At 39.4% G+C, this 25354-nt stretch overlaps 1 protein-coding gene across 8 annotated transcripts in view; it reads left to right on the forward strand.

The window, feature by feature from the left end:
- The window catches only part of DMD (dystrophin), a 1922593-nt gene that overhangs the window by 490956 nt on the left and 1406283 nt on the right, over window positions 1-25354 (forward strand). Inside the window, exon 1 of one of the 8 annotated variants that reach the window (XM_019529127.1) lies at window positions 17483-17587. The exons of the other annotated variants lie outside the window; for them this stretch is intronic. The gene's annotated coding sequence lies outside the window, so the exon portion shown is untranslated. Of the gene's footprint in view, window positions 1-17482; window positions 17588-25354 lie in introns of those variants that run through there. 8 annotated transcript variants of the gene reach the window in all.

Raw genomic sequence — 25354 nt, forward strand, 5'->3', positions numbered from 1 at the left:
TATTTAGTGCCTCTGCCATTAAACAATGCTGGCTTTCTTTTAGTCCACATGGGATGCTTTGGGCTCTAGAGCTTTTAAAAAACATGGGAATCTCATTGGCAACCCTCCAGTTCTCTGGTACCAAGGCTGTTCTTGGTTATAGGTTGCATACTACAGTAAATTACTTAACTGCACCACAAGTTAGTACTGTTGGGGACAGCACTAAGTGCAACAAAATGAACATATAGATAGTGACGGGGGCTGGCTGGGACACAGGGGTGCTAAGGTGCAGGGGTTGCCTGCCTCATGGCTCCTCACTATAGCATTGTCATGCCCCAGCCAGCCCCTCTGGTGCCTGATACCACCACCCAGAGCCTGGGACTGAACCCCATGCCTGCTGCCAGTCAGAGCTGCTCTACCCTGGCTCAAACTGCTGCTGTCTCAAGTGCACATGTAGACACTGCACCCAGGAGTGGCTGAGTCTGGCTCAAACTGCTCTGGAGTTTGTGTCATGTTAATTTCAAGCGTAGATGCACCCAGTGGGATGTAAGGGCTACATAAGCCTTGTACTAACTCCAGTACAGGAATGAGTTTCATTTTGATTTCTTTTAACCAAATTCACTAAAACCATGTACTTAAATGCAATGTATTACAAGTACCAGCAATTATATCACAGTACTGGGGGCCCTGCTACATGTTCAGATTAAAGCTAGCTAGAAACCAGTTATACAGTTGTTACATGTTTTCAAGCACTAAATTTATAGTTGCCTGGCTCTTTGTAAAGGTGTATAATCTTTTTTATGGTATGATAATTACTTTGCATGTGTGGCTGGTTTAAATTTATTGGTTGATTAACCAGTGAATTGTGTAATATATGTAATGTGTAATAGGGGCCTAGCTGTTAAGAGAATGTGCTAATTTAAATGATTCTGGTTGTATAATTATCTGTAGCCTAATAGCTGTTTCCTTGTATGTATTCATTACAAGTAGTCAAAGAAACTCAGTAAATACAACACACCCCCTATAAAGCCAAGCAGTTTATGTAATCTATAAGATAGTATTTTTCACTATTGTTATGGTGATCTTGCAAACCTTACTGTTTGGTTTATTGTGTTAGTAAATTGTTTAAACAATGATTCATTGTTAAGAGACCTTAATATGATATCTAGAATTAAGACGTGGATTGTAGCATATAAAGCAGACGAAGAAAAAATCATGCATTTTTCTGCAGATTTCAGATAAGCCCCTTATCACCACTGAGTTAGTGGATATTGAAGAAAACCCCTTGCAGATTGTTGTTGCATCTGACTGCTTTGTAGCATACTCCAATTCTGAGGTAATGGCCCAAGCATGTCAAGTACTTATTTGTTGTATTATAGCAGAATTCCACTGCCACCTTGGTAAACACATGTGTGGCACACACTTGGCTCCAAAGATCTGCTGAGAAGGTTGTAGGACTGATATCTTGGGAAGTGATTTTGAAGGGAAGTCAGAGAGAGAAATTATGAATAAGATAAAGATGCCAGCAGCAGGAGGTGAATTGTCTGTGTGCTTCCTCCCAGCCATAAACAGATGTGGTTCTTTCATTTAATGAATTTGTGCCTGCTGTCATTTTTCTAGGGATTGAGCCTGTTTGTGCTAGCCTAATAATAAATAGACTGTGAAGTTATATAACAATATTTTTGTTGTCTTGTTTTGGACTAAGTAATTATCATGCTCCTTATGCTTTACTCTATGACCTCATAAAGCTTCATTTAATTTACCCCGTTCACTTTTCCATATTTTTTCCTTAATTTACAGAGATGGTATGAGTTCTTTGCACTGTTATTAAGTGATAATGAGACATAATGAATTTTCCCTTTGATGTGTTTTTCTGATTGATCTTGATTTCTGATGTATAGCAGCAATGCTGGACTCTACATAAAGGAATCACTCTGTACACATTTTTCACATTTAGGTATCAATATAGCAAATAGAAAGAAGAATCCCCACTGTAGAGTGTTTCACAAAATCAATTAACCCTCCATCTCGTGAATATTCAAAAGTAGTATATGGAATTTTTCTTGCTGAACCTGTAAAACTTTTATCCATTTATAGTTTATGTTAGTTTCTAAACAATAGTGTTTAAAATATTGTATTATATATTGTATGTAAACAATATATGCACTGTGTGTGTGTGTGTGTAATGTTACATTGAGTATCGTAAGGCACAGAAATCTTTTGTCTAGGAGCACAATAATGATAGATACTTTAGTACAGTTTGTAGGTTATGTTTAGGGAGGTTGTCTAGTAGTCTTGGAATTACCACTGGAACAGCACTTGAAAAATATGGTCATTAAAGGAGGAAGTCAGAAGGAAATGGTTTTCGATCACTTCCCTTTCTGGCTTCAGAAGCAAAAATAGCTGTGGAGAGAGAGTCTGTAAGAGTAAAATGTATGAGAGTCACAGAGATTGCAAAGAAGTTTTTGGTTGTTATAGTATTATTATTGGACTCTGTCCATGTTATCTCCAAATTTTAGAATCATCTCCTGGTTTAGTATCATCAGCAGTCCCTCTTCTGGGAAATCACATGCTTTCTCAGACTTTCTGGTGCAAAAGGTCTGGTAGTAAATGTAGATCTGAAATAGTCCCCCTTCCTTTTTCCAGGCTCCTACGTCACCAAGATTAATTCCTCTGGCAATTATGAGTATACAAAAATAGTTTTAAAGTTATATCAATGTCATGTGTGTTGTTTTATTTTTTTTTAAGTGCCATGCTTTTCTGTTCATGTATTTTAGGGATGCCTGTGGTCAGGAACAGGCAAACTGGTGATTTGAGACAGTTCTCTACTCTACCTCTCTGGCTATGTGGCAGTCTAATACTACCAGCATAGTCAACATGCGTGTGTGTGTGTTAAAAGAAAACAAAATTTTAAGTCCTCCTAAAAAATCAGAAGTAAACGATATTTAATTTATTTTGATATTCAAAAATGTCCATGTAAGTTAACACAACAAAAACAATTAACAAACAGACACCATATTTTTAGGTATTTCTAAATATCTGAGTTCTGGCCAGACTATTCTTTGGGAGGTTTCCAGCTACAAATGTGTGAAATCGTCCTAAAGGCAAAGTTTCTATAAGTGTACAACTATTTTTTTCAATCATTATGAAGGTGTTTTAGCATTTATTTCCAGATGGATGAGGAATGCTTAGGGAATTAACACAAATGATCACCTGAATTTTTGGAATATTCTGCAATTTGACTGCTGGCTTTGTTACTTAGACGCTTGCTGTTGCCTTTGAGTTTCTGATTTCTGGAGATTTTAATATCCAATATAATGTGACATCTAAAATCATATACCATGTCAAAACAGGAAGAGAGAAAATAATCCCCAAGGAAGACCTATTCTAAGCAAAAACAAACAAGCAACCCCCCCCCCCCCCCCAAAAAAAAAAACTTTAAAAACTTTTAAGAACTCCTAAACAAAATAATTTATTACATGTATAAATGTTATAGTCCCAGTTTTTAAATAGTTTGGAGCAATCACTTTAGTTGTTCCAGTCCTTTCATATCCTGATATATTAATCTTGCTGATTCATAAGCATTTGTCTTGAGGAACTATATTGACCAGTAGACTCCCCAAAACATGTAATACCTGTGCTCCAGTTGTAAGCACAAAAATTATAGTTACTTCTTCATGGTATGTCATTAAATATTGCCATTCTGAGTAAAGAATGTGCAATAATAGTTTGTGTACGGTATCTAACAAAGTTCTGAAAATAAGGGGGAAAATAGAGTCCATAGCCAGAAAACTATATTATTGCCATTACTTTTTAGGTCAAACTGTACCCAAGCCATTTTGTCTAATATGTATGATTTTGTCTCTTTAATCTGTAACTTCATTGTAATACGATATGCTAAAACTCCTTTTGTAATGTATTTGACCCTAAATTAAAATGCACTTCTTTATTTGAAATTATCCTACAGATAAGATGTTTTTCTTGACAGCTTCTTAATGCAATACTCTTCAAGTCATTTATTATTTCTATTAAAAACTGTAGGAGTTAGTGACTGTGAAGTAGTTTATACATAATTAAATTGCTCACAGGTCAGTGGGGTGATAATAAATCTATTCATAAATATGGAATAGGAAGTGTTTTTAAATGAAACTTCTGACTGTAATGGATGAACTGTTTTTTCACTGATTTTTTATTTGCTTAATTCATAAAGAAAGGGATTTGTGCTATCTTTACCATGTTGATGCTCCATTTTGTTAGTGAATGTTGTACTTGTGCAGTAAAATTCACTGGTAAAATTTTCACTGGAATGGTGATTACTTTTCAAGAAAGCTGCCACATGCTAGATTTCATGGGTTTTGTGAATAGCAAGAAACCATTTGAATAAACGATGACTTTATGACCTCTTCTGTGAGAATATGGCATAAACAAGAAGCATCAATGGCTAAAGTGTAATGAGCTCAACTGAATAATGGAACTCTGAACATTCTTATGATACAATAGGAGATATCTATAAAATGTTGAAATGGTACAACAGTCTCCCACTAGTTCATTAAAATTATAATCCCATTTAATTGTGTGAAATACTTTCAGCTTGGCAAACCCCTAAAGTGCTATTTTTGGTTTTGTTTTTTTACATCTGTAAGCAGCCATAATGATTTACAATTGAACATCACTTCACTTGAGAATGGCTTTCAGAAACACCAGTTTTGTGGTAAAACCACCATTAAGAAATGTTTTTGTAATAAGAAGGAGAACTGAAAGGAAGTGCCTGCTCAACCACTTTTACATCAAATAAAAATCACTGGATATATCATAGTTGTTTTCTCTCATTCTAAAGATGACTGATCCAGCTTTGATGAATGAAAAAAATAAAAATGAACACAAAGTAACTGGGACCTTTTTGAAGCTTACAATAATCTGTTTGGCAACATTGGACTTGGAGAATAAAAAAGGAATCATGCTTATTTATTCCAAGGCATCAATGGGTCTTTAAACCCTGTGAATGTTGTGCTAATAATATGCTTGGTGGTTGAAAAGGTATGCAAGGTATGTCAATAGATGCAGCTTTTTTTCTAAATTTCTGTGGAACTTCTTTGCTAATTAGGAATAATATGAGTATCCATTGGTAATGGGGTAGAAAAAACTGTTTTAAATCAGCATATATTAAGCAGGAATGTAAAAGGTTTTCTGCCTTCTGATACCATTTTATGGTAGTATATTGGAGCTGCCATAAATATGTAATTGATCTGCAATCATACACCGTAGTTAATCTCCCAATAAAATCTTCACCTGTTAGGTGAATAGATTTAACTGGCCTGTGTTCCTAAAACAAGTATCATTCATTCATATTTCCTGTCAGAACATTTTAGTTTACATTCTGTGGTTGTCTTCAAAATATACAGAAACATTATTTAATTAGTCCAAAATTCCAAGAGTAGAGATCTGAAATGAGAGGAAATGCAGAAGGCAAAGGGAAGAACATTGTTTTTCAACTCCCACCCTCCCCCTCCCACCCTTCCCTGCAGGTCACTGACCAGCCTTCAGTCTCAGAAATAAAGTACTATATTTACTCAAATCCAAGGTGAGATCCCCCATCACCCATTTAACACAGTGTGGAAAAAACTCTCATCTTGGATTTAAGTATGGGGTGAGGATGGGAGAAGATGGCTACTGTGCCTCCAGTACCAGTCCCAACGCAGATGACAGGTTCTGCCATGCCCTTGCATCAGCCTCTGCCTCTACCACTTCTGCTCTGTGCCACCCTGCCAGCTATACCTCAGTCCTCTGATGACACCTGCCTTATGAATTCTGCCACCATTTACCCAAAGTCCTGGCTCCAGCTCCATGTAGGAGCTTTGAGAACATGCTGGCTCCAGGCCCATCCATCCAGGAAGCAGTGGTGGTGGCAGCTCTGGTCCTGACCTCAAGATCAAGCCCAGACCTGCTGTTCCTGCAGTTGTTGTTGCCTCCCCAGGTGGGGACAGGAGCCAGCATGTACCCTGTACCGCAATCAGAGCCAGAACTGAGACTCAAGGAAAGCAGTGTCAGGAGAGGCCAAATGGGGGAAGGGGCATGGTGCAGGGCAATTGGCAATAGGATGCAGGGGTCGGAGAGTGCAAGGATTGGGTGGGGGCTGGCACAGCGGAGCACAGGCAAAGGGAAAACAGGCCATGAAGGGGGCAGGCAATTCAAAGTTTCATTTCAGGCAACCCAGATATGAGGGGGACAGGCAGCAGAGGACAAGGATGGCAGTCAGGCTGCTTGACTTTCCCACTGCCTGCCTCACCCCATGAACGCATGTTTCACTGTCTCTGTTTTCTCTGCTATAGCAATGGGGTAGATGACTCTCAAATAATTATATGCTATACATGGAAAATTCAAACACGTTTATACATTTTCCATGTGTAAAACTGAATTGTGGGGGGATCATCTTAAATTAGAAGTTGTCCTGAATTCAGGTAAGTGTGGAAGTATAGCATAGATTTGTGGTCACATAAACACAAAAATCCATGGCCTAGGGATCATCTAGCTAAGGGGGAAACATCTCCAGGTATCACTTAAGTCGTTTTTAAAATTCTCTTCATTTAAATGGTCCATAAACATTTTGCGGTTGTGCATAAGTATAAATATAATGTGATGAGGCTGACATGTATGTAGAAGGAGACACTGGGAAACGAAGACTGGATATCTAGACTATGATTTTGTATTAGAGCATGCTCAAAGAAAGCTGTAAAGCATTGGCAAGCCCCAATGAATGCAGTGTGCTTACCCGCAATCGGCTGCAAAATATTGTATTGGTACATTTCTTGGAGTAAATTTGATTTCTTCTGTCTTGGATTTGGAGAGGCCATTGAATGATCAAGTTTTTAGGCTTCATAGAAGAAGCAGGTCTTGAAGAAGTAATGGTTAGAGGACTGATATTTTGGGAGGTCATTCAGTTCAAAAGACAACTGTATAAGGAGTGGCTAGGTGGTAGTGCAGAGAAGATTGATCAACAGTGTTTCAAGCTTATATGTCTACTGAGATAGATCAGAAGGAAGTAGTTTTAGATTTTTATAGGAAATCTTGCAAAAATGGGAAGTGGAGCTAGATGTCTTTTAACTTACAGTGCATCTCCTGTAATTGCACAGTCATTCTTCTGGTATATTTTCTTAGTATGTATTTACATTAGTTTTCAACTTATAGATTTGTATTTATTACAATAAATATTTAGTTTAGCAAGAACAGAGACAGATAAATGTCAGTGAGGAAAAAAGCACATATTAAAATATGTTCATGTTCAGCACTTTATTCTTCCAGTGGATTTATATTAGTCATTAATACAGTAATAATGCAGGAACACAAATAATGTAAAATCTAATTAAAATGCGTGTTATTACTCCACAGCTGATTCAATGACCAACTGCATAAAAATAATTGAACAACATGAAATGAATTAATATATATAAGGAACATACTTATAAAGCAAATGCAAATGAATTGGGAAAATGATTTGGATAATACAGTAGTGTGGATGTGTGTGTGTGTGTGCAGCTATATGTGAGTTATATTTTCAAACCTAAAAAATATGAATACTGGACAACCTGGAGAGTGTATATGTAAAAATATGCCTAATTCCTCCCTAGTGGCAGTTTTGTTTACTCTTTTGAGTAATAACGGCTGGACACAAACATGCTACATATGGCATCTGAGCTTTTTTAAAGATGACTAGCATTGAGTGAAATTGTGAATTAAGTGTCAATACATGTTTTACCCTCTCCTATTTAAAAGTGCTGTCTAGCATAGAACTGTTCCAAGGGTAAAAATGTGCGAGTGTGACAGGGGGAAGGCACAAGGCCAGTCTCCAAGTTGGCCTGTCCACCTGTCTAGGGCAGTCTGTCCTGTCTAGTCTGCCACGTCTTGATGTATAGAAGAGGATGTTGTTATGCAGGAGGCTGTCCATTTTATGCCCTGATGCCAAGGGTGTTATACATAGCTCCAAACCTCCACTTATACCATGTTCTAAGCCTCTCATATAGCATCCAAAGTGCACACTGCCTCAGGCATCCTCAGCTGTGCCTGGGCCTCCTGCCCTCTCACTCAGGCCTCCAATTTATGCCCCTTTCATTAGGGCCTCCACTTATGTTATCAAACTCTTGGGGCTGGCCTATGCCCAGTCCTTCAGATCACACAGATCTTAGTCTGTACATCCCTATGCAGCCCTTCAGGCCTGCCTATGCGAACCATCATGCGCAGCCCAAAGTCCACGCCTGTGACCCTACTCTGTGCGGCCTACTATGCTTTCTATGTCCCATACTGGGGTCACTATTCCATCCCCTTACTAGAGCCCCTATTCCGCCCCCTCACTGGGGCTACTACTCAGTCCCCCTTCACTAGTACCAGAGGGTCTTAAACCCCATGGGACTCAGGTGTCTCTAGCTGTGCCTGGACCCTTCCTGTCCCTACTACCAGGTTACTCACCAGGTTGTGGAGGCTGAGGCTATAAGACCCCCCATACTTACCTTTCACAAGGGAGGCAACTGGTGTGGCAGCCACAGGAAGCCCCACAACAGCATCCTACACTAGCAGGGTGTAGGTTTAGGTCATGCCCCAGGAACCTCCAGCATCCCCATAGTTCCTGTCCTGTACCTCCAAGATGTTACGTGATCAGCAGCTCCAGGTTGGTAATGTTCCCCCTTTGGCTGCTTGCAGTGACTCCTGGCTTGACAGCTCAGGGCCTGCTCTTATCACTAGCAGCTGTGCCCTGTTCCCAATCAGGCAACCTCCTGGCCATATGACTCCTGATTGGGAGTGCAGTTACTTTCAGGCTGCTCAGCTGCCTGTATTAGCCCTTAAAGTGGCAGGCACCAAAGGTGCCCTGCCAAAGTGAGTTAAAAACAGTGGGAGTTAGAACTGGTGTTGTGTGTGGCCAAGTGGCATGAAGCCAAGCTGGCTGGCTTCCTTGGCCCTCCCTCCTTTGGGGATGGTATTTCCTGCCTCGAGCAAAGTGCTGGATTTGATGACTTTGTGAAGTCCCTTCCAGCTGTACTTCCTGTGGCCCTATAATATAGATGTTCAATTATAACTAATTGTGCATTTGACCCTAGATAATTGCTTGTTTTTAGGGCTGTGCAAAGCTTTGGTCTCTGATTCAATTCAGTGGAGATTCAGCCTGATTTGGTGGCTGAATCTCCAAATCCTAATTGAATCAGGAGACCCTTTAATGTCTCTGAATTGAATTGGAACCCTCTGAATCAATTCAGAGAGATTCGGAAAGATTTGGCAATTCAGACATAGACACAGCTTTAAATGTTTTTTCTGCTTATCTCAAGGTACCATGTGGCTTGTGAATGCTGAAATACTGGGGAGGATGGAGCATCCAACAGGTGTGTGGGGGACTCCCCAGTGTGCTCAGCAGCAGACCCAGAAGTGAACCAGAAGCACTTCCAGGTCCGGCGGGAAGCGTGCAGGGGTGCACATCCATTTTTCCCTGGCTTGGTGACTGGTGCCCTCCTGGGTCTTGGGAGGCACCTCGGGTCATCCCATGCCAATCACAGAGCCAGAGAGACCTGGGGGGTAGGGTGCCCAGTGCGTTCCCCAGCAGACCCGGAAGTGGACCGGAAGCACCGGGTTTGCCATCGAGCACATGGGGGGCCCAACTGCACTTCTGTGGGACACTCCATCTGCCCCAGTATCACAGCATTCATGAGCCGTGCCTGGTACCTTGAGGTATGTAGAAAAAACATTTAAAGCTGTGTCTATGGCTAAATCGCTAGTTCTCTGAATCAGCACTGAATCTTCAGATTCAGATTCTGCTGAATTGAATCAGGGACAGTGATCTGAATCAACTACTCAAATCACTTTTCCCATTTAAGCTGAATCCAAATCTGAATACAGCCCATTTCTCAGACCCCTAATGCTTTTTCTTGTTTAGACGTTAACCCATGAGAACTCTTAAATACTACTCCAGAATGTAGGAGCATTATTGGCAGTTTCTCTTTAGCTATAGGAATCTCTCAGTATTTCATCTCTGGAGTTATGGTCTGACCTGGTGGAAGCAGAGCAGGCCTCGTAATTTTGGGTTTGGTGCATAGGTAAAACATGGCCATAAACATGATCTGGCCTGCCAGGGAATCTCTTGAGGTCTGTCAGTCATGAGGCCTCAGTGTCTTGGTTGGAAGATAAGGTAAACTCTCATAAAAATGGGCCTGTAACAAATTCTTCAAGGGGTCTTTGTAAGATTTTCTTCCCCCTTAGCCCTTTCCAGTGCGGATTTCTGGAAAAGAAAGTGATCTGACTCAACACTGGGAAGTTCCCCTTTCTTAATTTCATCGCATTACTCTTCTGAATTCTGTGTACTATAGGTATTTAGTATTTTTAAATTTTTCAGTTCTTGACTTGACTCAACATTGTATGCCATATTTTGATCATTACTCCCCTCTATGACACACAACAATACATGCACTTAAAAGTCAAATTGGCTTACTTGCAATTATAGCACATTGTCAGCTCACGTATAAACTTCTCCTTGTCATTATTCATTCTCTATTTGGACACTTTATAAAATAATGTCTCCATAAATATTTCAGGCCATTTATCCAGGTTGAAATCTATGTTGTTTCCTGCCTATATCTTTAATTTCCTGTAATTATCTATATATTCTCTCGCCTTATTGCAATTTATCCTGTTACCTAATTTAGTATTCCAGGCAAAGTTAATAGTGCTAGATATATTTATTGTCTTCCTTTCCAAGTAATTAATGATGATGCTTAGAATACTGCACACACTCCTTGCCCCTTAATATCAGGAAAAAATGAAAAATTATAGTGAACCAAGAGTAGAGCAACAAAAAGGCATGGGGTTGACTGATATATTATATGAGATGAAAAAGAATTAAATGAGAATAGCTTGGTCAAAAGCATAAAAGGTAGGCAGGTTTATAATAAACATGTAGGAGATGAAATAAAAGACAAGTCAATATATAACAAGTTTTCAGCTCTCCATCAAACCTCCATATAATACACAGAGCTCGTACGTTACCTGATAATATGTAATTCTTACAGATTGTGGGCTATAGATAGATGCCAATGAAAATCTTATAACAAGCAAATATTGATGTCCATTTGATTATATGTTTCCTTACAAGTTTCTAAAATAAATAATTTCCAATTATATTAAATATAAAGCTTAACCAAAAATATGTAATCAAAAGTCTCTTTAAAGTTGAATAAGGAGGTCTCTTTCACCACAACTAATGAACACAAAACATCTCTCCAGTTAAAGATAGACTCCTCTAAAATTATCCTGATACTCATCCCTAGCATAATCATCCCTAAGAATTTAGAGAATGTTCATTCAGATGTCTCTATCCCCATAATACCATATTTACTTGCCTAGAAAATGAGGTTTCCCCTGCCACTTAACATGGCAGAGGAAGAGCCCTCACCATACAATCAAGCACAAGGCAGCGGGTTGGGGGAGGGGGGGAAAGCTTCTGTGGCTGGAGCTGGAGCCAGAGCTGCAGCTGCTGCCTGCTCCTTCCCCACACAATGCCACTGCATGGAAGCCCCTCCTACCCTACAGCCCCCCAGTCTCCCGCCCTGTGCCACTTCTCCTTCCCTCCCACTCTACCACATTCCTCCTTACCTTTGCTCTGTGCTGTAAGACTGTCCATGCTGGAGCATGGATCCCATACTCCAGCCCAGTACCATAGCAGCAGAACTGGCCCTATGCTGTTGCTGTGGGGCCACGTTAGAGTCATGCTTTGTGCCTTTGGCTACAGCAGAGACAGAATGTGTGGCATGGAGAAAAGGTACAAAGGGGAGTGGGGTAGAGAGGGGTAAAAACAGTGAGACAAGGATCTAAGGCTGTAAGGGGAAAAGAAGTGTTGTAGTGGAAGAGAGGGGAACAGGGGAAGCGGATGTCAGGGCAGCCTGAACCTGTAGGGGGTGAGGGGCAGCAGGAACAATGGAAGGGTAAGTTGAAGGGGGACAGGTGTCAGGGGGCAAGCTGTCTGTCTCCTTACTGCCCTCTTCATCACCTCTCTCCTCACCACCTGCAGTGTGGGGAGCAGGAATGGGGTGAATTTAAGAAGATCCTTCAATAATTAGATTCCATACATGGAAAATTATGTTTAAAATTATTTTTCCTTATCTAGAATCTAATGGGGGGGTTGCCTTATCTTCAGAGTCATCTTGTATTTGGGTAAATATGGTAATATATGGGTACATAAATAAATATTTATCTATTTATATAATATAAAGGTGTTGATATATATATATTAATTTATTTAATAAAAGCTAGTTCCTTCATACAAAATAAAACAAATGGGAGCACATTAAAAATGGCAAGTAAAAGTGGGCTATTACAGTCTATAATTTCTTAATCTTTTTGAGTATGTTGGAAGTAAATAATTATAATATGTAAAGCAGTGCAGAGAAGTATAGAAGAGAACCTCTTCTAAGGTAACAGTTTTCATTTCTAATAAGTGGTCTATTGTGCAGGTAAAAAGTATATCTGTGTGATAAAGGTGCTTGCTGAAGACTCTATGAAGATTAGACCAAGTGTTTTTCTGTATTTGTTTAGATATTAAGTTATATGTTGTTGTTAAAAGCCTAATTAAAGTTTAAGATGTAGTGAGGCCTTGTATAAAGTAAGGCCTAGTAAATTTAGCAAAGCCTAGAAGTAGTAAAGCCCAGTTAAAATTACTTTATCAAAGGAATGCAAGACTTGTACTGCTATTGGTCAGTCTAAGGACAGTTGAAATAAAAGGAATCTGAGTGGCTGTACGTTATCAGTACATTATCAGTACAATTCAGATGCTGTAAATTAGCTGGACTATCTGGAAACCATTCAGAAGGAAGATGCAGCTCTATGAAAAGGATTAGTTAGCTGTTACCTGGATCAGCGGGCCCGTGGACCTCGAGGAGCCTAAGAACTGCATTCCAGGGTCCTTCCCAGTACCCCTCAGACAGCGCTGCTCAGGGAAGCTTGACTTCGCTGAACTTTGTAGAAAGAGGAACTTGCTGTGTATCAGGCATCAGAGGGGACTGCTGATAAGTTGCCAAAGCAAATTGCTTTTGTCTGTCATTGTTTGTCTTGTTACTATGCGTAGTTGTGTTTTTGTTAAGTCAATAAACCTTTCTTACCTTTTTACCACTGACCATATTCTCAATCCTGAACCCTCTGCAGGTGGCTGGGACAGTCTATTACTAATAAGTAAGGGAGGACACCTTAATACTCAGGAGAGATCTACTGCAGCTCATACATTATTAATTGTTACTACTTTAATTCTTGTGAGGACATCAGAAATGTTTGGAGATTTGTTTATGCTGTTCATAGATAGGTTGGGATGGTCTGTTTTGTTCCAGATGTGTCATTGCCTTCAGCGTGGTCAAGATTCTATGCTTGATTGATGTTTTGAAGAAAAACTTCCTAATAAATAAGACTATTAACTAAGGTGTTTTGCCTCATCTTAATACTTTGAAACAGCAGAGTTTTATTTTAGTTGAAATATGGAACAGGAGTGATTTTTTTAAATCTGGCAGATAATCAATTAGCTAGATTTACTGCCTTGGAAATACATTCTAGATTTGAAATAGAATAGAAGGAAAGATATTCTATGCACTGAATATAATAAATACTACTGTGGGTGCATTTTATTCTTAGGAACACTACTTTTCCAGAAGCGTGTTGCTTTAAATAAACATGGGCCCCCTCTACACCTTATGTTTTTTCCACAAAGTGTTAATCGAACCATAAATTTTAACCCTGATATATGTTCAAGTCAATTTATGGCACAATATAGCAAATAAACCATAATGTTATTCCATATGTGATGCATAACATGGCTTGTTTGTATCATGCCTTAAACTTAACAGTTGGCATGCTGGAGATGGCCCAAGAGATTCCAATACCCAGACGAGCACTGGGATGCTGCAAGCGCACATCCCTGCATATCTGGACATGGCCCAGTTCTTATTAGTATCTAGTTTAAAAGAAAAAACAACAAACATCTGTTTAGAGAATAGATATTGGGAAACCTCCTCTAATGGATGTATAACAGGTATAACAGCAATATAGGCAGTATAACAGAACTTCTTACATATAGGTCAAATATAGGTAGTGTTGGAGCAGAATGAGGATCTAGAGCAACATATGGTTTATTTTGGCCATGCTTCACTTACTCATTAAGGACTCAAGGTATTTTGTGTGAGAGAAAGAGCCAGTGAGTAAATGTATAGCTTCAAAGGGTTGATAGTAAATGAATGTCTAAGGAAAGTATGTAACGTTATGAGTTGCACATAACTCCCTTTTTTTGGAATATGCTGAGACTATTCTGTTGCAGCCTTGACCTCTTTCATTTAGAATTCTGCTAAACTTTCAGGAAGGCTATGTTTCACTGATAAAAATTGTAGTTGAACTAAGGAACATTTACTAGATAGTAAAACAAGTTTTTTATTCACTCCTTTTTAGGGTCCAGAAAAACGAAAATCACTTAATCCAGCTATCCAGCAATCTGTCTGGTCCTCAGTAGAGGATTGGGGTTGCAATAGCCATTCTTCACTGACAGCTATACAGTGCCAGTATTGAGGATGGAGAATATTATACAGACACACACCTTCCCATATATATACTTATGTATCTGTAAGGTGGTTATATATATACCTTCCCATATACCTAACATACAGAGACATGTCCCACTGGTGGGACCCAAAGATCATGTAGGTGGGACTTCAACTCATTGCCCAATTGAAAAAAATCAAAGTTGTTTGCACTTCAAATAGATGAATCAACAGATATCTCAAACAGTGCAATTTTAACAGGATCTGTTCGATATGTCAATGAAGACAAAGTGCTTGAGGATGTTTTTATCATTTGGAATATACCGACATAAAGAACAGGTTCAGAGATATTCCGCGTTATTGATGAATATTTTTCAAGGAATGGCCTGGATTGGAAATGCATTGTTGGTCTTTGTACTGATGGCACTGCTGCAATAATAGGCATGCATTCCAGGGTCACTGCAAGAATTTGCGAACTTGCAAATGCTGATTTGCAAGTTATACAGTGTATGATCCATCACAAAATGCGTTTTGGTCCCTGAACTGTCTGATTTGCTGCCTTATTGTATAAAAGTAGAAAATATTAAAGCCAATGCACTGAACAGCTGAATCTTCAAAGTACTTTGTGCAGAGCTGGGTGCTGAATGCATAAACTTTTTGCTGCATACCGAAGTGAGATGGTTGTCATATGGTGAGGTATTGTTCCAAGTCTTCAAATTGAGATGGGACATTTTTAATTTTTAATGTCTTTAAACATTTCCATTAATGATTATATAATACTAAAATGCATGTACATGTAAAAATACAGTTCTTTGAAAAATTGGGGCTTTGCTTTTATCATGGTGGAACAAGGCTATTTTTGACAAAATAGTTGGTAGGACATAAGGTACAAAAGGTTGAGAACAGCTGAAATAGAGGTTTTGGGAAGAGAAGAGTTGTATATATATAACTCAGTATATATATGAAATCAGTGGTCTGCCTCCCTTGAAACAGCTTTTGCAAACTCCAGTTAAGTGGGCTGCTGAGCTTTATTGATATCTGGACTCCTTTAATTGTAGGCTATTTTTTTCTAGTGTGATAGAAGTAGGAATATGAAACACATAGCCAGTAATTATCTGGAGTCCTATTTCCATTAAGTGCATGTAGGGAAATATTTCTGCTTGCATACCTCACTGAGAAATACTTAAAAGCATAACTCACTGTCAGAAAAGACTACCAAGTATGAAGTAAAGGTGATGGCAATACTAAACAAATACCATGGGCAGGTTTCTGAAATCAAGCTTGGGAAGGAAATCATTGTTTTGCTCATGATGCAGGCATTTCTTTTTACAACGTTTGCATTGACACATTTTCATGTCTTTGTCTGTTAAAGCTATGGTTTGAAATGTAACAGATTTTCATACGATGCAAGGCAGTGGTTCTCAAACTTTGTAGATTCAAGGCATCCACCCCTTGTTGTACTTAAGGCACCTGTTGGAATATCCAGCTCTTATCTGTCACTCGTTTCTTGACTATGGAAGCATAATAGAGCAACACTTCTGTTGCAAAGAACTCAGAATATTTTTGATGCTGTGGATTCCTATTTTAACTATCTGGGTTTCTTTTGTGAATCATGTATATGTGTCTGCCCATCTAATATTGTGTGGCACCCTTAAGAGGATTTTATGATGCCATAGTTGAGAAACTCATTGCTATGTGGGTATGTGTTTTGCAACTCATGAAAAGTTGCCCGTAGTAGGTTAGACTACATGCTTCAAAAAATCTCAGTTCACCCATGCTTAGTAGAGCCTCATAAGAGATTTGCAAATAAGGGTCAGTAGAGTCCTAAATAGAAAGAAAGTCTTGGGTACCTGCAGTGAGACTTGCACTTATACCTGAATGTGATCCAGAATGAATTAAGTGTGAGGAGCTCAGTCTGGAAGGTATATATATACCTTCCCATTTACCTAACATACAGGCTTGAGCTCCACATGAAAGACTGTGCCAGTAGAATTAGGTAATAGATCATTTAAAAACAACAGTTAACATGTGAATGGAGATACCACAGAGATCAAGGACTGGGATAGTATCTTATAACAACTGCTGGCAAAGAGGTAGAAAATGGGTCGACTGGACATGGAGACAAAAAATGGGATGTCAGTATACTTGTAAGATTTTTCTGTCTGCGTGCACAGGGATTCAATCCAGAATGTTTGGGCAAGGCATGAAGGTTTTGCTGCCAGGACAAAGCCGGGTTTCCCTAACTCAATAAGCAGAAGCTGCTGAGTTAAGTGAGCAACATGCATGTTGGCAGTGCTTCGCCATTCTAACTCAACATCCATAAATACTGCATTCTAACTGACTAATAAATAATGCTCGTCTTGAAAAGGCTGCTCTGTATGATAATAAAAATTTGCTGACACTATAGCACCCAAGAGGGTAAGTGTCCAACAGAGTTCCAAACGATTTTGGACCTGCTGAAGAAATGGTTAGAAACGGATTTGTTAAAGCCAGGAACCCCATTCTGCAGTTGTAGAGTGATAAGGTTTCCCCTTGAAAAAAGCTGAGGCACAATACTAAAAAGGATACATTTGCAGCAAAGCTTTATAAAGGTCCTGCACCGTGGATCTGTGCCAGCTGAAAGACAATATGAAGATCAGAGGCATAACATGCCCTATGGATCTGTGATAATCACATACTATTTTCTCCATGCCTCAGTGTTCTAAATATTCTTTTAATCTAGACTTCTTTATGTAATTATTAAAGAGGAAACATTTGTTAGTGTTGGAATTGTAGTAAGTGTACAAAAACAGCACTTTGCAAACGTTCACTCTCTCTAACTTTAGGAGGCTTTTGCAATCTGATGTTAAATGGGGTGTGGAACAAACATATAGTGTAGGAAAGTTAATATGTGTTGACTTGTTACTTAGTAGTGGATGTGTATTGTAAGAGGATCTGTCTGTGATAGCACAGCAGGGTTTAAAGTATGCCCATTGAGCCTTTTCCAGCCTTAGCTATTCTCTGTATTCTAACTGTTTTTTCTGCTTGATTTTATTCTGTATCTCCACTGTGTTCATCATTTGAATGTTATTTAGTTATGTGTATGTTATTTAGACCCTGTGTTTTAAAATACAGTATTACTCTATACAGAGCTGATGTTCTTTGTCCTAAAATTTGGTATTATGTGGGTCTTAAGTAACTTTCCAAGAATAAAATGTTGGAGTGAGGTGGGGAATGGATAAAGGAAAGGAACTCTCTCAAGCGTACATTTTGCATATATTCCAGATGACCTGTGTATGTTTATAGAGTGGCTGAGGGCATAGAGCTGGTGGATAGAGGAGGATGAATTACGTACATACTACCAAAAAAATCCCCAGACCTGTATGACTAAATTTTGAAGGACAGACTACTCTACATCTGTGACATTCACACTGTAGCAGGAATTTTGTGCTTGTATAGGTGAAACACCTCCTGAACAAACACTTGAATTCATTGGGCTGGAGCAGGCATTTCTTCTGCATTAGGAATTCACATCTTTCTTTTTTTTTAACCTGGCTTTTCTGAACAGTGTAAGGATGACTCCTTCTGTTTGAATTGCCCTAGGTATTTGTCTTAGTCATAAATAGTCCTCAGATTATAATGTACTATAGGATTTTATTCACTGCCCTTATGCTTTTGGAATAGACCTACTTGTGCCCTGGAACTACTAGTCACACTGTTTATTTTTTACAGCACAGGTTCTTTTTTGTGGGAAATTAATTCACTTCATTTTAGCATGAGATGATCCAGAAGGTGTCCTTGTCCTGTCTCCCAAAAGCTTGTATTTGCATCAGTAGCAGAGAAGGTTGAGGCAGCAGCTTTACAGCTATGAAAATTGGCACTGCTAACACTTCCAGTGAATGCACGCAGCACCTATACAGTATTGAGTGGAAGGCTCTAGCAGAATACTATATAGTTAGTTTGTGTTGTGGAGTTCTAGTTAAGTTTTAGACTTAATTGCATGGTAATGATTTTTAAAATGTTCAATATCCTTTGGGGGAAATATTTGTAACTAACTTATCTTTCATACGTCAGTATTTTAGATGCTATGGGAGAGAACATGAGTAAAAAACCATTGTTTAAAATAAATGGAATTTCAAAGTGATTCCTAAGTAAATTACCTAAGTGGTTGTATACTAAACCTACTTTGAATCAGAATCTGAGGAGTGGTGGGAGATGTACCACTTCTTGACCTATATTTCTTAGAAGGAGTCGGGGAAGAAAGATATTATGTCCAGATTTTAATATTTTTTTAAATTGTATACTGTGTTGCCATTGCTGCCCGGCCCTACGCACTGGGATTGGACATCAAATCTATTCTGCAGGCCTGGGGCTTCCCAAGTCTCTCCATAAAATTAATGGGGAAACCCATAAGGGAAACCAGACTCAAAGAAACAGATTTGTTTTCATTATACAATATAGTATATGTTTGTGTGTTTTTGGTCCTGTAAATGTATTTGTGAAATGTGGAAAATGATTGGAGGTTCTGCTTTGAAAAGCAAACAAACAGAAAACAAACTAGATGTTGGTTCTGGATTTAGGAACCAGATGTCTTCTTCTGGCCCCACCCTCAGACCAACCATGGCCTTTCCATTCAACAATAGGCAAATTTATTGATGCACACTGATAACAGGAAAGAAGCAATGCAAACAATCAAGCAATTCTATATATCTGCCAAGTCCTAGGGCTGTCATCAGAGTACATCTGGCCAGGAAGCAGTCTTCACTCTGAGGCTTTCTCTTGGGTATCAGATGTCAGGAGCCTGGAGATGGGATGCTGAGCCCCCACTTCCCCTTCAGTGGGATGGATGAAATGGGCTGCTGATGTGCCCTCTGTCCATGGTGGCCTCGGGGACCTTCCTGGAGGACTGGGAGAGGGACCCCTCTCAGGGAGGAAAAGGACCCGGGCGGGATGGGGAGGAGGGACTCTTTGTTACCTTCAGGTCTCTGCTTGTGTATTCTCCTTCCCTCCTGACGACTTCTGACTCGTGGCTGTTGCCATTTGGTCTCTCTGTGTTCATCATACATCCACGCAGTTTGTCACATGTACACATACTAATTAGATCTTTTCAGGCCTTTTCCTTATTTGATCTGTTCCTCAAAAACTGGGATTCAGGGTCCCCCCACTCTGGGGCCTTGTTAGCTGGTGCCATCTTATCTCATTTTATGGAACAGTATGGTACATACCCCCAGTTTCTCAGTCTGTGTATGTATCTGTTGGCCTTGGCCTGTGTCTGCTTTGAAGGCTATGTGAAACTGTGTGTGTGACCCAAGTTTTCAGAAACAAATTAAACCCTGCTGTCCGTCCTGAACCATTCTAGTGCATATATATACACGTATAAGTCAATTCCCAAAAAGCAAAATTTTAAATACCATTTGTAACTTTAAATACCATTTGTAAGCCATCACTAGAGAATTAAGGAAAATAGATTCATTTGAAAAACATGTATTTGACTGGGAACACTTAGTTTAGAGCCCTTACTGTGATGGGTGAAGAGTTTACTAAACGGCTGGTGAGCAGGGACATAGCTGGGAGCCAGGATATCTGGGCTCTATCTTTTCGCTGGTTGCAGCTTCCCCCAGTCTGAGCAATCTGGGATGCTGGAGGACTGCAACTTGCTCTTTTTAGCTCCATGGAGTGGACAGAAGTTACTTTAATGTGAGCTAGGTAGCATGGCCAGAGTTAATCACCTGAAGTGGCATAACTTTCACATGGTCAGAAAGCAATTAGCATGAGATAAAGAGTTTTAACGTGCAGACGCTTGCACATCCTGGCACCATCTGTAATAAGGCCAGATCAGAATCCTAGACCCAGCTCGTTCCAATCAAATGATCACAGGAATTCACCCTCTGAACAGGCACCACCGTGTCCCTGCTGTGTTAAATGAAGCAAACAAGGCAGCCAATCCCCTGAATCTGCAGGCAAGAGGCCCTACCCACTCCAGCCCTTAAAAGCCAGGCCCATCCCACAGTCTTCTTGTCTGGGCAAAAGTGAAATTTTTGCTCCTGAGCATCCATGCGCTTGCTTGCTGATTCTCTAGTTTTGACTCCTGGCTCTGATTTCAGTTTTCAGTCTTTGTCAGATGTTTGGCTTCCCCTGTTTCTGGTTTTCTGTTCCTGATTCTAGTATTGTTTCCAGCTCTGGTTTTTGGTTTCTCATCCTGGTTAATGTTTGGTTTATCCTCTGTCTGGCTCTTGAGTCCAGTCTCCCTTTACTTTTGGTTATGACTCCTGGTTCCACTTCCAACACTAGACCTCTCCATAACCTCAGCTCCTGGGAAACCATCCTGGACTGCACTTGTGCTTCAGGTGCCTAACCACCAGGCCCATGCCCTGGTCCTTAACACCTTCTCGTGATGTGTCATATTGCACATATTTTTCATGTTAATGTCAAGGGGGAAACTACATTTTCCAAAATATATTTTGGATAGTCTTAATGCACCCATTAGTAGTGCAACTTCTTGCCAAATGACTGGAAAAGAAATCAGATTTGGAACGAGTCGTTCGTCAGAAAAAGTTGATGTGAACAGTGTTCAGATTTCATCATCAGTGTTTTTGAAAATTAAGGAAGTTAGAAGTCTGCAATGTTTTCACCAGACAGATATTTCTCAGATTTCATCTTTTTTATTTTCAGTGAGACTCTGCGCTTTTAATGGTTATTGGACATTCAGATAAGGTTAGATCACTGGTTTAGAGAACTTAATAATTATAATGTTCAACTATGTGGTATACTGTTTGTTTTGATACTGTAAGAATACTGAAACAGATGGGTGATAGTGGAGAAGTCAGGAACAGGCACCTGGGACCCTACATCACAGTGAATTGGACTTAGCATTACTCTTGTGCTTGAATTTATTTCACCATTCTTAACCTGAAGAAAGGCTGATCCTAGTGAATGTTTCCAATGGGCTTACATGTACACATTCTTTCTCTCTCTCATACACACACACACACACACACGTAAATACAAAAAAGAAAGAAATGTACTTTAGTAAGAGAGTATATGCTGTAGTATATAAAATAGTATATAGTAATTCATTGTGAATTATATATTAATAATTATATAATTATGAATATAGTAAAATTAATTGCCTACTTAAGTCAATTAGATCACTATATTGATAGTAGATCTTATGAGGCAAATAGGATTGTAATGAGAAGTGGGTTAAATAAATCTAAACATTGATTTTTATTTCAACTTAATTATCTGAGCAAAGCAAGTAGTCACTGGACTCTTCCAAAACATCAATTCATATGCAAACTTGTGGAAGGGGAAAATCTACAGCCTAGAATCATAGAATTATTTTTAAAAGATAAAACGAAAAAAGTAAGGCTGGAAAGGACATAAGGGCTGCATCCAGATGGGTGTGGCTGTGTGATATGTGGTACAGTAGACCTGTCTGTGGAGCCACATGCTGCACATTCAGGTGTTTCCCATACTGCTACCTTGCAGCACAAGTTTTGTTTTTTGTTTTTTGTTGACCCCTGGAGCTCCCATGCAGAAAAAAGTGGGGTGGCACACACAGAGACAGCAAGCAACCCAGAACTGGAGCCTGGCCAGCCACAGCTTCAGCTTCCCTAGCCCCCAGAACCCCAGGTAAGGCCCTGGGACCAGCAATGGCCCTAGCCCTAGCCTCGCCTACCCCACTCACCAGAGAGCACATGGCATAGCCGTTCCCTAGGGACAACTAACAGCAGCACAAAGTGTGCCACTGCTAGTTTTCCCCAGGGAACATGGTGTCTACGCTTGTCTGGATACAGCCAAGGAGGTTATCTAATCCAATCCCCTTCTCTAGGCCGTATCATCCTTGTCCAAACCATACCATACAAGTGTTTGTTTAATCTACTCTTAAAGCTTTCCTAGGATTAGGAGTCTAAAACTTCTGTAGGTGATGTGTTCCAGTGCTTAACAACCCTCACAGTTCAATGTTCTTCTTGATAGCCAACCTACATTTTCGTTGTTGCAATTTGAGATCATAATTCCTTGTCCTGTTCTTGACAGCCTGAGAGAATAGTTTATCACCATCCTCTTTATAACTACTCTTCAGGTCTTTGAAAACTGTTATCAAATGCCACTTCAGTACATCCTCTCTACACCAGATAATCTCAGTTCTTACAATCTTTCCCTTCAAGTAGTGTTTCTTAGATCTCTAATCACTTTTATTCCTGGCTGGACATTAATTTGTCTACATTTCTTAAAGTGGGGTACCCAAACCTAGACACAATATTCCACTCGAGGCCTCAGTAGGGCTAAATAGCTAGGAATAATGCCTTTCTTTTATTTGAAAGTGATGTTATTATTTAGCCCAATACTGTATTGGCTTTTTATACAACAAGATGACGTAGGTTTATATTCATTGTATGGTCCGTTATAAAACCTGGGTCCTTTCCTGCAGCATCGGTTCTTACATGTTTTGGGACTTAAAGTCCCTGGCTGCTACTTCCATGGCATGATCTAGATGCTGCAGGGAATCCAGGCATGCAAGGGACTGGAGCCACCAAGTTATACTGTGGAAAGAGGAGATATAAATGCACCCTGGTGCCCATCCTGGATCTGCACCTCCATTGTCCTGAAATTCCTTCCCATTTTTGAGCAGCAAATCAAGAAGAGCTTTTCTACCATCTGTACCAAAAAGTTATGCCTGAGATTCACCAAGAACTTGCTGGACTGCATGTACATTAGTATGATAACCTCACAATTTTCACGGTAATTAGTTTTCTCCATGAACACCATAAGGTCCTGTGAATTGGCTACTTAGATTAGTTTGAAAAGAGTCCCATCCACCTCTGTCTCCTGGTTAGGTGATTTAAACAAGATCCCCACCATAACATCACCTTTGCTGTTCTTGCCTCACCTAAAACCAGAGGCTTTCAACACCCAGAGGCTTCCTCCCACTATTATGAACCCTAATAATTATGGCATGAATTAAATCTACCCTTTAAAGTACGTTTAGAAGTGCTTAATTGCAATTCTGTTCCCCCCCCCCAAATAAACTGCATAAAATGAGACGTTTTATCAAGAATTAAGTCCATAAATATGTCCCTTTTAATGTTCTTTGCACAAAAAATCGTACAGCGCATACTCTGTGCTTTTTCAGGTCAATACGGTGCTAGGTGGCAGTTGCCCACACTGTTTACACAGTCTGGAAACAGGCAAGGTTCTTATTCACCAATCTGTTTACCATGGAGAGCTGATAACAAATTATACCATCAAAAGTGTCATTTCTATCCCTGCTGTTATCCTGCATCTAGATTCAGCAAGCAAGCATGTAGAGGAGGAGGGAGAAAGGCAGATTTGGGACCAGTTTTTTTGAGAGACAATACTTGGCAAGCAACATAAAATAAATTGATTAGTGCACTGCCACCTCAAAAAGTAAGTATTGATTTGTCTAGTGCTATTAATGGTGTCCTCTCAGATATATTCAAGAGTTTTTGTTGGTATGGCCTGAAGGTTCTGTTTGCATTTAGATAGGTCATCTCACAGCATTAACTTTTCTTACAAGTTACTGTTGTGGCCATTCTAAATTTGTGCTTGTTAGGTTTTAGTACCATATTGTCATATAGTCTCTCTGTTTATAAAATTTCATGTCTTTTGTTTTCAATAGTATGATATAAAAAATACAGGTTTCCCTCGCTTTATATGGGTTCTATATGTGCAAATTCACTCTTATGCAATGACCCTTTTTATACCAAAATTTGTTATATGCAGGGTCAATTCACTCTTATGCGATCAATGTGGTAGAAGCCTGCAGTCTACTTTGTGCAGTGCATTGTGGGAATGATGTGCGCCAAAATACAGTCTCTTGTGTGGATTTGTGCTCCTCGCTCGTTGTCTGCAACACATTTCTATAGTTACCATCTCCATTATGATAACATTCACCACCAGTTTCTGCTTGTGTGTACTGTCTGTTTGTTGGTGAGTACTAAAATTATCTTGTAAAAGTGGTAGAAACAGGTCTGGGAATCGGTACAGTTGAGGTCTTGGAATGTATCCCTACGTGTTACATTGTAAAGTGACTTCCCTTTATGCGAATTTGAGTTATGTGCTGTTTTCCAGGAGTGCACTTTACAGCATAAAGTGAGGGAAACCTGTATGTGTTTATAATTAACCTACAAGAAGTAGATACTTAGTTCAATATGTTACAAGATAGTTACTTTATTCTCCTACTAATTTTGAAGTACTTTTGATTTTTCTCCTATAGGAAATAGGCTAGCACTTTATAAAAGCAGTGGAAAGATCATAGTAGTAGACCCTTCATCTCTGTAAATTACAGAGTTCATTATAGCATGGAGACTAGACACCTTTCTAACTGAAGTTATAAGTATTTGATGGGTCATTACACTTGAAATAAAATATAGTGACTTTATCTCCCAGCTCTCATAACTCAAAATCTGTAAAGATGGCACAAATGGGGAGATATCTATAAAGTTTCCATTTAGGAAATTCCATTGGTTTTTCATTTCCTACCAACAAGCTAGGTTTTTGAATGATTGTGGTATTGGCAATTCTTAGGCTTGCAGCAAATGATTTTGTAGAATTTGCAATTGGCAATCTTGTCCCTGTGTTTATCTTTTAGGCTTGATCTTCCTTTCCAGCCTGAGTTTCCTCAGAAACAGAGAGAGAGGCAGGGGAAAATGATGGCATAGGTTGACTTCCAGTCTCTCTCTTCCAAAGTATGGTCTTGGTTTTCAGACAGTTGTTTTATGTAGATCCTATATAAGTAGGGACCAGCCAAGATTAGGGCAAAAATGAAAACAGTCACATAAATATGATTTTTAAATGTGTCATGGAAATTTTTGAGTATGTGCTGCCAG

The sequence above is a fragment of the Crocodylus porosus genome, unplaced genomic scaffold, assembly GCF_001723895.1.
Source record: "Crocodylus porosus isolate Cpor-Errol unplaced genomic scaffold, CroPor_comp1, whole genome shotgun sequence".
In the NCBI taxonomy this organism is placed as follows: domain Eukaryota; kingdom Metazoa; phylum Chordata; order Crocodylia; family Crocodylidae; genus Crocodylus; species Crocodylus porosus.